At 45.3% G+C, this 16,296-nt stretch overlaps 1 pseudogene across 1 annotated transcript; it reads right to left on the reverse strand.

Annotated features, from left to right (window-relative positions):
* Nucleotides 1-7,891: 7,891 nt before the first annotated feature.
* LOC308476057 (2-oxoglutarate receptor 1 pseudogene) lies at nucleotides 7,892-10,460 on the reverse strand (annotated as a pseudogene). Its single transcript, XR_013991647.1, has 2 exons — nucleotides 10,426-10,460; nucleotides 7,892-8,988 (listed from the first exon to the last, which is right to left on the reverse strand). The product of XR_013991647.1 is annotated as a 2-oxoglutarate receptor 1 pseudogene (transcript).
* Between the last annotated feature and the right edge of the window lie 5,836 nt (nucleotides 10,461-16,296).

A 16,296-nucleotide genomic window follows, 5' to 3' on the forward strand; every position in this document is an offset into this window, starting at 1 on the left:
TCTCGCTTTATGGGCCAAGGGAGCCGGCGTATAGCTTCCGGGTCATGTGGCCAGCATGACTAAGCTGCTTCTGGCGAACCAGAGCAGCGCACGGAAACGCCGTTTACCTTCCCGCCAGAGCGGTACCTATTTATCTACTTGCACTTTGACATGCTTTTGAACTGCTAGGTTGGCAGGAGCTGGGACCGAGCAACGGGAGCTCACCCCGTCACGGGGATTCAAACCGCCAACCTTCTGATCGGCAAGTCCTAGGCTCTGTGTTTAACCCGCAGTGCCACCCGCGTCCCAGTACTTACCTATTATTGACTGCTGTAAGCCACCCTAAGAGCCTTTTCTGACTGAAGAGAAAGGTAAAAAATACTTTTAATGAATGAATGAATCTTTCATTGAATATGAAGGCAGGTATTTACCTTCCTCATTTTACAGAACTTTGTCTGGAGGTAGTGAAAATCTGAGGCCTCCAGGAGAACTAGTTTTGGTCCCGTCTCTCTTATGTTTGTGCCCAAAATCTTTTTCGCCTCATCTCACCTTTTGCAAATAAAACCTTTGGGAGCCATCAGATGCAATAGTTCTCAACTAGTTGCCCAATGCAGTCATGTTGACTTGGCATTTATTTTCAACGAAAATCACACAACCAAATTTTTATATAAATTACAGCATTTGTGTACGCACACCTTAACCATTTTTCGTCTACAGTTTTACCATTCACCCACATAGTCAAATGAAATACATTTCCATGGGACACCATGACCCTGCTAAGCAGGTGTGGTCAACCAATGTTTTGATATACCTAAACAAAGTAGGGCAGCCAAAGCTACCACTTGAAAGAGCACTGCCAATTTAAGAATGTAAAATTGGTGGAGAGAATAGCTGGTGAATCATGTGAGATTTGCAACCCAAACCTAACCCACAGCCCCAAACTCTAAAAAATGAAATGGCCATATTCGTGCACGCTATTCCTGAGGAAATGGTGATCTCTGCCTTCTGGGTTCTCCAAGGCTCTGCACCCACCCTTCATGATTCTGAGTGATACCTCCACCACCACCACCACATGACAGCCTATGAATCCCAGTTCAACTGAGAGGAATCGGTTCATTTTATTTTCTCACTTACTCCTGATGTAGATCTTCATTCCCTCCCCTTATTTATTGGCAGGGAGGGCATTTTGTGGTTTGCCTCAGGTGCAGTAATAATAATAATAATAATAATAATAATAATAATGGCTTTTTTCCAGCTGGAACTCACCTCTCAGGTGGGCACCATTGCCATTACAGTGGTACCTCGGGTTAAGTACTTAATTCGTTCCGGAGGTCCGTTCTTAACCTGAAACTGTTCTTAATCTGAAGCACCACTTTAGCTAATGGGGCCTCCCATTGCCGCCATGCTGCCGCCACACAATTTCTGTTCTCATCCTGAAGCAAAGTTCTTAACCCGAGGTACTATTTCTGGGTTAGCAGAGTCTGTAACCTGAAGCGTCTGTAACCTGAAGCGCATGTAACCTGAGGTACCACAAGGGAGGCATTCATGGTGAGTTCCAGAACTTTTTTACTGATAATAATTTTTTTATTATTTGTACCCCGGTTATCTGACTGTCTTGGGCCAGCCCTGCTGGTGCTATCTAGTGAAGTTGAATTTTAGAAGGTTCAAGACAGAGAAAATACTTTTTCACACTGTGCATGGTTAAACTATGGAATTGGCTCCCATGAGAGGTAGTGATGATGGCTTTGAAAGGGTTTTACAAAGTCATGATGGTTAAGGTTATCAGCCACTGCTAGTGTGATGGCCTGGGAGTCTGATTCAGAGGCTGAACCAGAGGAATCCCAGCCTGCACAGGAGTCCCCGCCTCCAGGGCCGGCTGAGCCGGGGCAGGGCCTTGAATCTGAAGCACCTGCACCTGTGCCGGATCCTCAGGAGCAGGCACCAGGTGAATCCACTCTGGCTCCGGAGGTGATTGAGGACCCATTGCCTACAGGTGCGCCTCTCCCAGCCCTGTCAGGGGAAGGTGAGCCTCCCCCTGGGTCCAGTAACCCTTCAGCCTCTCCTGAGCTGCAGAGGCTCAGGGCAGAGAGGCGGAGGGAACTGGGTTCTCTCAGGAGGAGTACTCGCCTTAAGGCCAGGAGAGGTTGGTCACCTGTGGTCCGGGACCGCCCCTGGCCTCAGAGAAGATAAAGGCCAGTCAGCCCGGTCCCAGGTTGCGGGAGCAATGTCGTTGGAAACCTGTTTCTGCCAGCACCCAGACCTGTTCTTCCAGAATTCCCAACCTTGCCCTGCTCCTCGCTTTGGACCCCGCTTCACCCTTGGTGGACAGTCTCCAGACCCTCGACCCAGGACCGGACTCTGACCACGCCTTGCGGTAACCTCCCCCCGGGACCAGCACAGTGACAACGCCTTGCGGTAACCTCCCCCCGGGACCAGCACAGCTAGCCATGATGGCAATATACCACCAGGTAGCCTGACAACTGAATGCTTTCTTCTAGAGGGCAAAGAGCAAGTGTGGATTGCTGCACTGGTGGGCTTCCATAGGCATCTGGCTGGCCAGTGTGAGGAATAGGATGCTGGAACAGATAGGAGCCCTTCAAAGGCCTACTGTAGGTTCTTCTTAAAGCTGACAAGACTTCCATAAACTATTTATGAGCCAGTGTGGTATAGTGGTTAAGAGTGGTAGACTCGTAATCTGGTGAACCGGGTTCGTGTCTCCGCTCCTCCACATGTAGCTGCTGGGTGACCTTGGGCTAGTCACACTTCTCTGAAGTCTCTCAGCTCCTCTCACCTCACAGAGTGTTTGTTGTGGGGGAGGAAGGGAAATGAGAGTGTTAGCCGCTTTGAGACTCCTTAGGGTAGTGATAAAGCGGGATATCAAATCCAAACTCTTCTTCTTCAAACAGGAAGTTGATTTCTTGCCTCTAACACGAGGGTCATCATCCAACCCTCTGCAATGGAGGGATCTTTTGCCCAACGTGAGTCTCAAACTCATGACCATGAGATTAAGAGTTTCATGCTCCACCAACTGAGATATCCTGGTTGGCCCCAAGACAGCTGCTGCTAACTGGAAATTGCCTGTAGTCTTACGATAACTCCAGAGGCAGGCCGCCACCTCACACTCATGGAAAATTACAATTGACACAAAGCTATGTGGCCAAACTCTCTGCGCCCTTGGGTCCCCCCCCCTCCCTGCCCCATCCTTCTTGTATATGAAGTCATGCTGACTGCTATTCCTTAGGTTTTGTTTATGCAAATCTGTCACCAGCCAGAGCAGCGGGCTCAGTTCTGCAGTGCAGATCTCTGTTTGTAATGCTTTGCAGTGCCAATGAATTGGTGTGATATGCACCAGCCAGATATTTGCATGGATTTTCCCCCCTTTTGTGTGCTGATTGACACTAACCCTTTGCAAATATTGTGTATCAGAAACCCTGCTATATTTATTTGTGGTCCTGGTTGATTTAGATAGTACAGAGATGGTTTGCAGGCCTTTGGAAGTTTTTGTCAGCCCAATAAAAGAATCTGCGCTGTCCGTGTGGTTGGGTTCCAAATGAAATATAACAAGCAAAGAAGGCTTTGTGGATCCATGCACTCCCTGGAAACCAAGCCACTTTCTTAAGGCCAAACGTTTGCACTTCAGGAGATAACTAGGCATTACAAGGGAGAGGAATGCTTTTGTTTTTCAAAAAGCCGTAATGGGGCCTTTAAACTAGGGCTGTGGGCAAGGGAGCACCTCTGTGTTGTGTCCCTGATCCAGATCACTGCTCCCTTTCTTGGTGTTGCACATCTAGTTAAGCCCTCATGTCCATTCCTTACTTTGTGATCATTGTGCCCAAGGGAGCAATCCAAACCCAAGATCTGCCGGCATGAGTAGAGTCTGGAACAGACGTAAGTCTCCCATCCTGGCTCAGCCGAAGCTCATTGTCTGAGCTGAAGCTGCAGCGAGTCATGAAAATAGGGCATTCTGGGCTGATGGGGGTGTCACAGGGCAGGGGAGTGAAGGGGGGGAGAGACTTACCCCTATTCCAGACTTCGTTCAGCTCAGTCACGTGAGCTAGCAACTCAGCGGAAGTTACCCTGGCAAAAAGGGTCGTGCAATTTTAAGCTTGTTTTCCTTCTTCCAGGCTAGGGCTATTTCAACCATCAGGTAATAATAATAATAATAATAATAATGTCAGGGCTGCCTCAAGTCTCAGCTCACAAAAGACCAACGCCTTTCTTTTCTTATATACAAAAGTGTTTATTGCAGTTCATTGTTTGCTTCAGATCCGAGGCGCGCAGCCCTACGTCTGCTAGGCTTAGACCGCTGAAGTCCCTTCTGAATCCGTCCCTCCCCTGCACCAGTTTAAGAGGCTTGCGCTGCTCCACCTCTTTCTCTCTTTCCTTTTCCGCAGGGTCTTTCTGCCCGCTGGGGTTTCGCCCCTCCTGGATTCCTCCGACGCGGAATCAGACTGCTCTTGCCCCCTCCTGCGGGCTTTGGGACCTGGCCCCTCCTCCGGGCTCCCTGTACTTCTGCGCGCCTCTACATTTGAACTTGGCGCGCGCGCCCAACCTCTAACTTTCCTTTTGACAGCTACGCTACTCCCTTCACTACTCCCCTCCCCTTCCGGGAGGGTGGCTTGCTCCGACCTCCCTCCTTTCTCTACTGCCGGAGCCGCCTCCCCTGATACACTGGAACCTCCACCCCCTTCGCTGCACTCAGGCGGGGAGGCTGGTCCTGACGCCCAGCTGCCACTTTGGGATCCCCCGCTGGCCCCCTGCTCCTGACACGTCCCCCCTGGGGCTCCCCTGGCCTTGACCACCGGCGCCCCCTTCTGGGAATCCTCTGATTTGCTGGAAAGACTCATGGAATCTCTAGAGTCATTGTCATCCTCTTCCTCGCTGTCCTGGGATTCATCCCCATCGCTCTCCATCTCCTGCCTACCCTGTCCCTCTGTCCCTGAACCCCTGACAAATAATAATAATAATAATAATAATAATAATTTATTATTTATACCCCGCCCATCTGGCTGGGTTTCCCCAGCCACTCTGGGCGGCTTCCAACAAAACACTAAAATACAATAACCTATTAAACATTAAAAGCTTCCCTAAACAGGGCTGCATTCAGTCTTCTAAAAGTTTGGTAGTTATTTTTCTCTTTGAAATCTGGTGGGAGGGCGTTCCACAGGGCGGGTGCCACTACCAAGAAGGCCCTCTGCCTGGTTCCCTGTAACTTGGCTTCCCTCAGCGAGGGAACCACCAGAAGGCCGTTGGCACTGGACCTCAGTCTCCAGGCTGAATGATGGAGATGGAGACGCTCCTTCAGGTATAATGGGCCGAGGCCGTTTAGGGCTTTAAAGGTCAGCACCAACACTTTGAATTGTGCTCGGAAACGTACTGGGAGACAGTGTAGGTCTTTCAAGACCGGTGTTATATGGTTTCGGCCACTCCCTGTCACCAGTCTAGCTGCCGCATTCTGGATTAGTTGTAGTTTCCGGGTCACAAGTAGACCTGCTCCCAAACAGAGTTTGGAAATGGGACAGGTTGCACCGGCATAATTTACCCCGGTGTAAATTACACTGGCTTCCTATATTTCGGATTGCTCTTCCCAACTGGAACCAACCCTACAACTAGAGTGGTCTGATTCAGCAGGGATCTTTGTATGTTCCTATGACTTCAGACCTGTTGCTTGGCAGCAGAGGGTTGGTACACGTCACAATCTGGGCAAATTTTATTTATTTTATTTACAATGTTTTATAGCGCGCGTTAACAACAAGTCCTGCAGGAGGTCTGCAGATCTTCTTTTTTTAATCAAACAAAACCATAAATATGAAATACAACATGGACATAAAATCAGAAACAAATTCAGAAACTGCATCAGAAGAAAAAGCAATGTAAAATTACTGTGCAGCAGGAATATTGGTGATACATGGGAAGAAGTTCTCTAATCAGAAGCTAAATGCTTAGAAAGCCCTGGCTTTGCGGCACTCCAGATTCTGACGCTGCCCATGAGATTAAGATTTAGGGAGTTGAGTCAGGGTAAGTAAAGGGGAATTTTCCATTCATTAATTTATTACAGAGTTTCCCGAACTTGGATCTCCAACTGTTTTTGGACTACAGTTACCATCACCCTGACCACTGGTCTTGCTAGCTAGGGATGATGGGAATTGTTGTTCAAAAACAGCTGGGGACCCATTTGTGGGGAACACTGATTTATTACATTTAAGCTCCATCTTTCCTTTAAGGAGCTCAGGGTAGCATCCATGACTCCCTGCTCCTATTTCCCCCCTTACAACAACCCAGTGAGATTAGGCAGAGAGACAGTAACTGATTCATGGTCACCCAGTGACCTTCATGGGTGAGTGGAGATCTTAACCCAGGTTTTCCCACTCCAAGTCTGGCCCTCTAAAGGTTAGAGCAGGGGTCGGCAACCTAAGGCCCATGGGTCACAGGTGGCCCATGTGGGCCATTTAACCAGCCCATTGACCCCCGCCACCCGCTCAGTCAGCTCCCGTGCACCATGCTAAACCGGTGCAGAGCAGAGCAGGGGCCTCCTTCCACGACGCTGGCCGGCTTCCCATTAGCTCCTGCAGCCAATGGGAAGCTGCACACGCCTCCTCTACGCCAGAAATAGCGTTTGCACATGCGTGTGTGCGCACGCACACACACACACTGTGGCCCAGCGCGGCATCTGCGGGACTGTGAACCGGCCCAAGCGACAAAAACTTTGCCGACCCCTGCATTAGAGCTTCAGCACACTTAGAAAGAAAACCTTGCTGTAATGTTCTACGCGTCTGGAAGGGAATAGGGTTCTAGTGATTGAGCATAAGGCAGTGTTTACAGTGTCAGACCCAATGTAATAGTGAGGTCTCATCGAGAAGAAACTGCAACTTTGAGTTCTGATGTTTTGTGAATATCTGCATTGGTTGATGCAAATTTTGATGGGGGCCGGGATATTGGTCAGTTATCGACCCAAAATAGAAATTATCAGCATGTCCTTCTTGAAAGAAGCTTGAGAAGTGAACTATCTAATAACATGTGCCTCTGATGAACTGTATCACAAACACAACAATCCTGATTCTATCATACTCAAATGTTTGTGTGCATCAGACTTTGCTGCCTTATACATATATAAACGCATACATATGTTCTCTAAAATGTTATCTGCTGCTTCAACTACAATAAGAGGCTCATGTGCTTGAGCTTTATTTCAAACTTTTGCTGTGTGTGTTATAGCCCAGCTGAGAGAGTTAATAGGCTGCAGGAAGCCATTCTGGGAACTGAGAAAACAATATTGCTCCCTCTCCTTCCACCCTGGGATCTCAAGGGGCCCATGCCACCGACCATGAGGGTTCCAGGTTCTTGTTTAGCATGCACCCAGAAAACAAGTTATGTGTGGTGTCAAAAGCTGAACTGATTTTATTCCAGCAGGACTCAGTGGCAAAGAGAGCAATCCTATGCACAAGAAGCTGTAAAGTTACACCAGATGCAAACTCCACTCAGCAGTGGGTTTACTGCTGGCTTGAGCTGGCCTAAGCCTGTAAGGGGGAAAACAAGCTTTTAAAATAGTGTTTGAGTTACGCCACCAGTTTTACTGGTTTAATTTATGCTGGGTTCCTACATAATGTGATGAAGCTGGATGGGCTTAGGATCTAGCCTACGTCCCCTCTGATTTACACTGACTTAGCTCTGACTAAGTTGAGGATGCTGGAGTTAAGCCAAATCCACTGGATCCTAGCCTGTTCAAGGTTTGCATAACTTGCTATAGGATTGCTTCCTAAACAACTCTGTTTAACGCAACTCCTTCAATATGAAGAGGATCAAAAGGAATGCCATGAATTGAAAGCAACTGATACACACCTTATGTTCTGGGAAACAAAGGAAAGTGGATCCATATATTTTATTTCCAGGAATACATGGAAGCTTTTGCACAAGTCTTATGCCTCTGCTGAAACTACACAGGTTTAGGGCAACAGCAAATGCAACCTATTCTTTCATGTTTTGGGCAAGTCACATCACTTTCCCTCCTTATCTATTTCTTATTTGTCTTCATGGTCAGTTTGCAGATAGAAAGAATGGCCTGCTGGAAGTTATCACCCAATGCAACATAAAGTATTAAGTTGCCAAAGGTGTTCAGTGATGCTAAGGACTGGGTCACAGTAAAAATATCCCGGACTCTCCGCATTGTGCGGCAGCTCGCAGGGTGGATAGTTAGCTCAATGCGAACTCCTCTGAAGATGTGAAATGGCAAGAAACAGACATAGAAGACGGCCAGGAGGACCATGGCCAGCAGGCGAGCCTTTTGCTTGTAAGCAGTGCCAGTGTGAGGCCCTCTTGCCAAGGTGTAGATAATCACAGCGTAGCAAAGAGTGACAGTTACCAAAGGCAAGAAGAAAGCAAATGTCGTTAGGAGCCAGTTATACCACCTCACCGTGAACAAGTCTGCAGAGTTAGTAAGATCCTGGCAAATCCATCGGTGGGCGTTTTGTTGCGTCGTAATCACGTGGAATATCGGGCTGGCCAGCAACAGGGAAACAACCCAAACTACAGCGCAGGTGGCAACGGCCCATCTTCGTTTCTGAATGGAAAAGCAGTTCATCGGGTAGACGACGACAATAAAACGGAAGAGGCTGTAGCAGGTGAGGAAGAGGATGCTGCTGTACGTGTTGAAGTAAAAGTTGAACCGGACAAGCTTGCACATGAATTCTCCAAACATCCAGTTTTCTCCACTGGCGTAGTATTGTATCAGGAATGGAAGGCAAGACACGTACAGCAGGTCTGTAATGGCCAAGTTTAGCATAATGATAGTGCTGCTTTTCCAGGGCCTCATTTTGAAGACATACACGGAAATGACAATAATGTTCCCAGGAAAGCACACCAGAAAGAGAACGCTATAAATTAGAGGGATATAGATGTCCTGAAATATTGCGCCTTCGCCAGTGCAGTTTCCGAAGGTAGTCCATGGACTCTGCAAAGAGGAGAAATTAGCCATGTCTCCAGGTTCGGTGCCCACGGTTGTCATATTCAATTCTTTGAGGGGGGGAAAGAGAAAGAAGTGGTTTAGATGATAGAGTGAATATAAATTATGCTCAAATCCTCTCCATAGGGCCATAGAAATACCAACTCAGCTTGACTGGTAGACAGCAATCCAATGTTTAGTTGAGGTAAATGTTAGTGTTGCCAAATGTCCGGACTTTCCCAGACATATCCTCTTTCTCAGAGGTAAAATTTAAAAATATTTTTTAAATTTTGCTAAATGTCTGGGTTTTCTGAAAACAGCTGCATGGGCAGCCCCACATATAAAACATTACAATAATCTGAACTGGAGCATCAATAACTGAAAGTAGGTTTTTAATGGCTGCGTGCATACATTTGCTTCAAAAGGCACCTTCCCCTAAAAAAACCCCCAAACCATGGGACAGTCACTTACCAAGGATGGGCAGCAGAAAATCTGGTTGGTCCCCGGTAAATCTGGGCAGCTGAAGGATATGAGGAAATCATCCTCTCTCTGTGTCTCAGTTTCCCATCTGCTATGCCAGGAACAGGATCCTACAAGTACTTTGTGATGATAAAAGATTACAGCAAAATCGAGCCTCACATTGATCAGCTCTTTTGAAGTATTTTTGACTACAATCCTCAGCAACCAAGCAAGCTTATTTATGTGTTTGTTTATTTAAATATCTATATCACCCTTTGTCCAAGCATCACGGGGGCCTGGGTAGGAACACAAGTCCCTCTAAAATGAAATGCTTAAGAGCATGCTGCAAAATTAGTTTATTCTGAAATCAACTTTCAAGTCATTCCTCAGCTCAAAATATCCAACAGTGAATACTGAAATTCTACTCACCTTCAGAGCAAATATAGAAACATTTGTGGTTAATTTGCTCCTTCCACCCACCCAATGTCTTTTTTCGGTCATATTTAGGGAGTAGAGATGATAAATTGCCACAAATCTGCTATAGATGTTCCATAACATAACAGTCCAACTGCTTCCAAGGATTTATCTCTTACCCAGAGGCATAGGGGAATTGTTTGAAGGGCCAATTAGAAGGATAATAGAGCTTTATGTTCCTAAAATCTGGTTGTCAAATCTGCAATGTGACACCAACCAGGTAGAATCAAGGCAATTTGCACTGATATTTTTTTTGTCATGCTTTTTTTAAAAAAAGCATTTTACATCAGTTTCTCCCGGTTTCCATAATTTAACAATTACTTTATCTAAAGGTAACTATTTGATATTCCCGGTCTATTTTGAGCCAAAGTAAGGTTTGTGTGAAAAACCAAACTATAATGGTCTTTCCATCTTCTCGTCTCCTATAGTATAAATAGCACATTGTAAATGAAACCTTTAAAAAGAGAGTTGTCCTCCCCCAGTTGCAGAATTATCCCACCTCTCCAATACTATAAAGAGATCCTATTTACACACAATAAATATCTAAAGTTAGAGAGCAGAGGAATACCAGTTACCTGGGGACTCATTACAAGCTTCCTTTCCCCTTCCTTTGTTTTGAGCAGAATGTGACAAGCCTCAGAGGCTGAGCAATCCATACAGCCTAATCATATCACTGGGTGGCAACGCAAAAGCCAGGTGCCAGCTACAATTATAATATACCAATCCAGATTCATGTAAGTTGATAGCTCATGAAAGTGCTCTGTTTGCATGTGGCTAAGGGCTTTATATATATAGCAGCCACTAGACCTGCCCTCTTTGGCATTCTGCTCTGATACCTTTCTCACTGTTTGCAGCCTTTAGGTTCAGGATGGGTGTGACTCTGAGGACTAAGGAGCTAAGGAGCAGCAGTGGGAAAGGGCTGTGGCCCTCACACCCTGCTGGTGGGCTTCAAGAGCAGACCCTCCAAGTGTCCCTGTTTTCCAGGGACAGTCCTGGTTTCTGATTTGATCCGGAATGTCCCGTTTTTCCTTAGAACGTCCCTATTTTCATTGGAGAAATGTTGGAAGGTATGGAGTTATGCAGCCGCCAAGCCAAGGAGATAAGTAACTATGCAATCTTTAGAAGGCATCTGAAGGCAGCCCTGTATATGGAAGTTTTTTAATGTTTAATGTTTTATTATGTTTTTATATGAATTGGAAGCTGCCCAGCATGGCTGGAGCAACCCAAGTCAGATGGGTGTGGTATAAATAATAAAATCAGCATGGAATAGGACATCCCTGTTTTCATTGGAGAAATGTTGGAGAGTATGCAAGAGGCATCTGGTTGGAATGGATACCATACCTCCAACATTTCTCCAATGAAGATAGGGATGTCCTATTTATTTATTTATTTATTTATTTATTTATTTATTTATTTACCCACCCATCTGACTAGATTGCTCCAGCAACTCTGGGTGGCTTCCAACATATAAATAAAAACATAATATAAACATTAAGCATTAAAAAATCTTCCATATACAGGGCTGCCTTCAGGAGCCCTTTAAAGGTTGTATAGTTACTTATCTCCTTGGCTTGGGGGTTGGATAACTCCATAGCCTCCAACATTTCTCTGATGAAAATACGGACATCCTAAGGAAAAGTGGGACATTCCGGGATCAAATCAGAAACTGAGATGGCTTCACTAAATCCCAGGGATGTCCCTGGAAAATAGGGACCCGTGAAGGGTCTGGGACCCTTGGTCTGAACCGCAATGACTCTCGTGGGTTCACTCTCAAATCCAGGAGCAGGAGGCAAGCAAACAGTAATCTCTGTGTTGCAATTAGTGACTACGGCTTTGCATAGCTTTCAGTTATGGGCTGTTTCTTATTCAAGTTGTTGTATGGCAGTGATGCTGATGAACAAAGCATATCGCCCATTCTTAGGTGTGCTTACTTGGAAGCAGATTCCTCATGTAAGAAAAAAATGAATTTGGGAAAATAACTCATGATTTTGCAATGAAAAGGGCTAGGAAAATAAAGCTTTAGAGTGACTTATCTATTTATGAAATGTTTGCAGTTGCATTGGTCCAGGAAAGGGGGAGGAAATCAACATCACCAGACAGACAAATCACAATGCCCCTAGGCATGCAAATTAGTACTTGGTGATGGGCTGTGTGGAAGAGGAAACTTTGACATGTGAACCTTGTCATGCACCGATCAAATGCCCTTCTTCCACACAGATCTTAGGGATACAAAAGCCCCATTTCTCTGTCTAATTTCTCACTGTAGTCTTATTCTTAACTTAAAGGCTCCCTTAGGCATGAGAGCAGGATGACATTACAAAATCTTTCCCAGCATGTTTTGGTTGCCTGTTCTATTGCTCACACCTGTCATTTGCTGCAAAGATTGGATACTCAGATTGAGGCCAATCTAGAAGTATTGAGTGCACCTGCAATTCTCATGCTCAGCTCTGTCTGGCAGGGAATGCTAGCACAACCCAAAGGAAAGGACTAGGTGTGAACATTTTCCAGGGCACTGGAAGCCACTGGGATTAGCAGGTAAGTTCAAGTTTTACTGAAAATGATGGAAGATAGTTTGTCTTATGCAGAAAACACCAATTGCATGCAATTTATTCTATGTGTTGCACCTCACCATACATTTAAAGCACATTTAAAGTGCCCCCCAAGTCCTGGGAACTGTAGTTTTGTTAAGGGTAAGGGATAAACTACAGCTCTTGTGGCAAGATGTGCTTTATGTATGCAGCCTAAGCATAAACATCATGCTTATAGGGAGAAGCATTTTCAGAAAAAGCGACGTAAGCCTCCATATAATCTTTGGTGGGTGTATTTTAAGGATTAAATGCTGCAAAAAGTGTTGATGCTGACTTACTCCATAGGCTCAGGCCATTTCTGGCACCTTAAATGACATGTTCTCTTCACGTGCCAAGCCTTGCTCTTGCCCTGAGGTATTCTCTTGTGTAGAAATGCCTTGCAAGCTGGCCAGCCAATTAGTACTTTGCATTTTCCTACAGCAAAGGTACATGCTTCGCTGCGCAGATGAGAGAACGGCCTCTTCTTCTGAACTACTGGAAATATTGAGTGAGCCTCTAACAGGGAGCATGGTAGTGAATGCCTTTTCACGGGAACGGTTCATAAAATCATTCCAGCATTACAAGGACCCCTGCACTGGGGTTTATTTAGCAGTGAGGTTACTCAGGCCTGGATCCCTTTTATACATAGCTGTCAACGTTTCCCTTTTATAAGGGAAATTCCCTTATTCCAAATAGGATTCCTTGCAAGAAAAGGGAAAAGTTGACAGCTATGCTTTTAGAGAGATTTCCTTAGACAGAGTCAGAGCATCGATCCAATTAGCTGACTGTTGTCTACACCAGGAATTGCCACCTTTGGGGGGCCAGTCAGTATTTCTGGAAATTTGAGAAAGCGGATTTAGGAGTTTTGAACCCAATACACATCACTTTTGTACTAGCTTACATTGAATTACGTTTGCCATTTTAATGCCCGTTTACACAGTTTGGAGATTTTTCCTTGAGCTCCTTCCAATCCTGTTTTATTCTTACAAACCTGAAGAATTTGGTGCCATCATTTTTAACTACACTTACTGATATATGAGACCTGTCCTGTTATCCCATGACTGCTAAGCTAACCCAGCAGCAGTGGATGCTTCATGCTTCAGCACTGGGGAGCCGAGAGCAGGCGGGGGCAGAGCTGGCGTGCGTCCTGGGGGCGGGGCACACCACCTGCAGGGACGTGGCACCCAGCATGGGCGGGGAGGGGCAGCCACGATGGCACCCTACCAGGATCACGCTGCCAGGGGCGGTGAGCTCCCCCTGCACTCCTCTTCCTCCGCCAGTGCCCAGCAGTCTTTGATGGGGGGTTTAATCGAAAGCCTTTTGAAAGTCTCAGTATCTAATGTCTACTGGCTCTCTCTTCTCCATGTGCTTATTAACACACTCAAAGAACTGTAAAAGGTTAGGGAATGAGGACGTACCCTTGAGAAGCCATGTTGCTTTTTTCTTCATGGAGATTTGTTCTTCTATATGCTTTAGAATTCTGTCTTTAATCATGCTTTCTACCGGCTCCACAGGAACAGATGTTAGATTAACCAGCCTCTAATAACCTGGAACAACAAACCTCTTCTAAATATTGGTGTTAGATTGGCCACTTTCCTGTGCTGACTTATGGAGACTGACTTTAGAGAAGTTACACATTTGTTGTTGTTGTTGTTAGAAGATCAACAATTTCACATTTGCCTTATTTAAGAACTCTCAGCTAGATGCCATTCCGGGCTTGATTTTCTTTTTTTAAAAAAAGAAACTTGTTAGTAAGCTCTAGAATTTCAATCTATGCCTTGATTCCTTTCCTGAGAAAGTTATTTTAAGCACAGAGATCTTCTATCTTCTTCTGTGAAGAAAGATGCAAAAGGCTTCCTTCCCCTCCTCTGTACTCTCCTTTTTTACAGGCTCATCCAGATTTCCTTTTGCACTTCCAGGCCCAGTTCAGAGCTTTAAAGCTCTGTGTCCAAGTAGGGGGTGGGTTTTTGGTCCTTGTGCTTTCCCAGGGAAAACCTGCATATTTTTCCGGTGAATCAGAGCAACCAGTCATCTGCTGAAAACCCAATTGCTGTTTGCTCCAATTCAGTAGTGAAACATGGGCTTTCCTGGGGAAAGCACAGGGATTTAAATAATAATAATGATGATGTTTGGACACAGAGCTTTAAAGCCCAGACCTGTGCCTACAAATGCAGTGCAAGTCTGGGTGAGCCCTTCTTTTAGCAAACCCTTAACTTCCTTGTCATCCAAGGATCCGCTGCCTCTCTTAAATAGTGTACCTGCACAGTGTACCTTTAAAGCACACCTGAAGTATATTCTTTTCCTGAAAGAATTATGGGCAACGCAGTTTACCCTTCACGGAGTTGCATTTTCCAGCAACCTGTAAACTACAGGGCCCAGAATTCTTTGAGGACAGAATGTGTTTTGAATGTGCTTTAAAGGTACAGTGTATACATAGCCATATTTAAATAAGTATGTGTTGATGGTCTCTTTTGGGTTTTCTTCTTCCAGCTATGTTACTTTGCTGCCATCCAATGGTGAGCAGAGATATGACGTGTGCTCTAAAATGCTTATCCAAGGGATAAGCTGTGCCAGTCCAGGAAGAAAGCAAGGATACCTTATTATGCATTTTTGAAATGCAGAACTAACTTCCAGGTCGGATGCTGTCATTAAGGGGGTGGAGGCAGCTGACAGAAGTGGCTTTTAGGTAGCCAGGAGTAGTGATCAGATTCTTGGCAGTCAGTGCTGTTCATGTTACTTGCTATCCTTGCTGCCTGAGCATCATAGAATTAAAAACATTCCTTTTTTTTTTTTTAAAGTTACATAACCCAGTAGGTATCATTGTGGACTTTGTTAAAAACAAAACAAAAATACATATATATGTGTGACCTGTAAAATTAAAATTAAATTAAAAGATGGCAGGAGCTTCAGGGAATAGTAGCAGTGAGAGGCTGCAGCAGAGGCAGAGGGCAAGAAAATGGACAGGATGCGCTGTTTAAGGCAGGAAGGCATTTTTTGGGGGAAGCAAAGTCTTGCTGCAGAAGATGGCAGGGAAGAGATGAGGAGTGGAGGAGAAAATAGAATGGCAGAAGCATTTCCGGGATCCTTTTCCACAGGGGCAGAGCTGCCCATGTGACAAAAGAGAGTAAAATAGTCACGCTGTGTGATGAAGCAAAGTTATGCCTCAGTGAAGGTTCCCTTGCGAAAACTCAGCCCATGGGTTACTTTGGCCAATTATTAGGGTGGCCATATCTCCTACTTCTGTGGTGTCCAAACTTTTTTCAAAGAGGGCCAGGTTTGAAATGAACATGCCTGAGGGCCGGCCAAAGTTGTTGAGCTTTTTTCAGGATTATTGAAGTTGTTGCTTTTTTTTTTTTTTTTTTTAGGAATTTGCCCCAAAGGATGTTGAGCTTTTTAAAGGATTGCTCCCCACAGAAATTGTTGGGTTTAACTTACATTTACACTTTGGTGTTGAGGAGACAGAATAGAAGACTGACAGTGATCAAACTTCAAAAAACAAGCTCTCCATTATTATTGGCATCTCCTTTCCTGGGCTGCTTCAACTCCTGAGACTGAGACTGCAGCAGCCTTTGTCAAACTGTTGCCCCAGATGATGGAGACTACAACATGCAGCACCAACAGCAACAGCTAGCATGACAACTGAGGCATGATTTGGTGAAGTGAAGATGAGTGTGGCCCGACCATTTTACCTGACATTCTTAAATCATTAAAATTAAATGCAAAGTTTATGCAAAGTTTATTGCAAATGGCATACTTTTCATTTCATCACATGGATGACAAATCTATACAGGTGTTAAATCCCTCTGCCTTTCATATCTGAAGGCCAGATGAAAAATAAATCCAGAAAGTTGAAATATATGTAAGGAACATTGCAAAGTA

The sequence above is a fragment of the Podarcis pityusensis genome (genome assembly GCF_964106645.2).
Source record: "Podarcis pityusensis genome assembly, chromosome: 4".
Taxonomy (NCBI): domain Eukaryota; kingdom Metazoa; phylum Chordata; class Lepidosauria; order Squamata; family Lacertidae; genus Podarcis; species Podarcis pityusensis.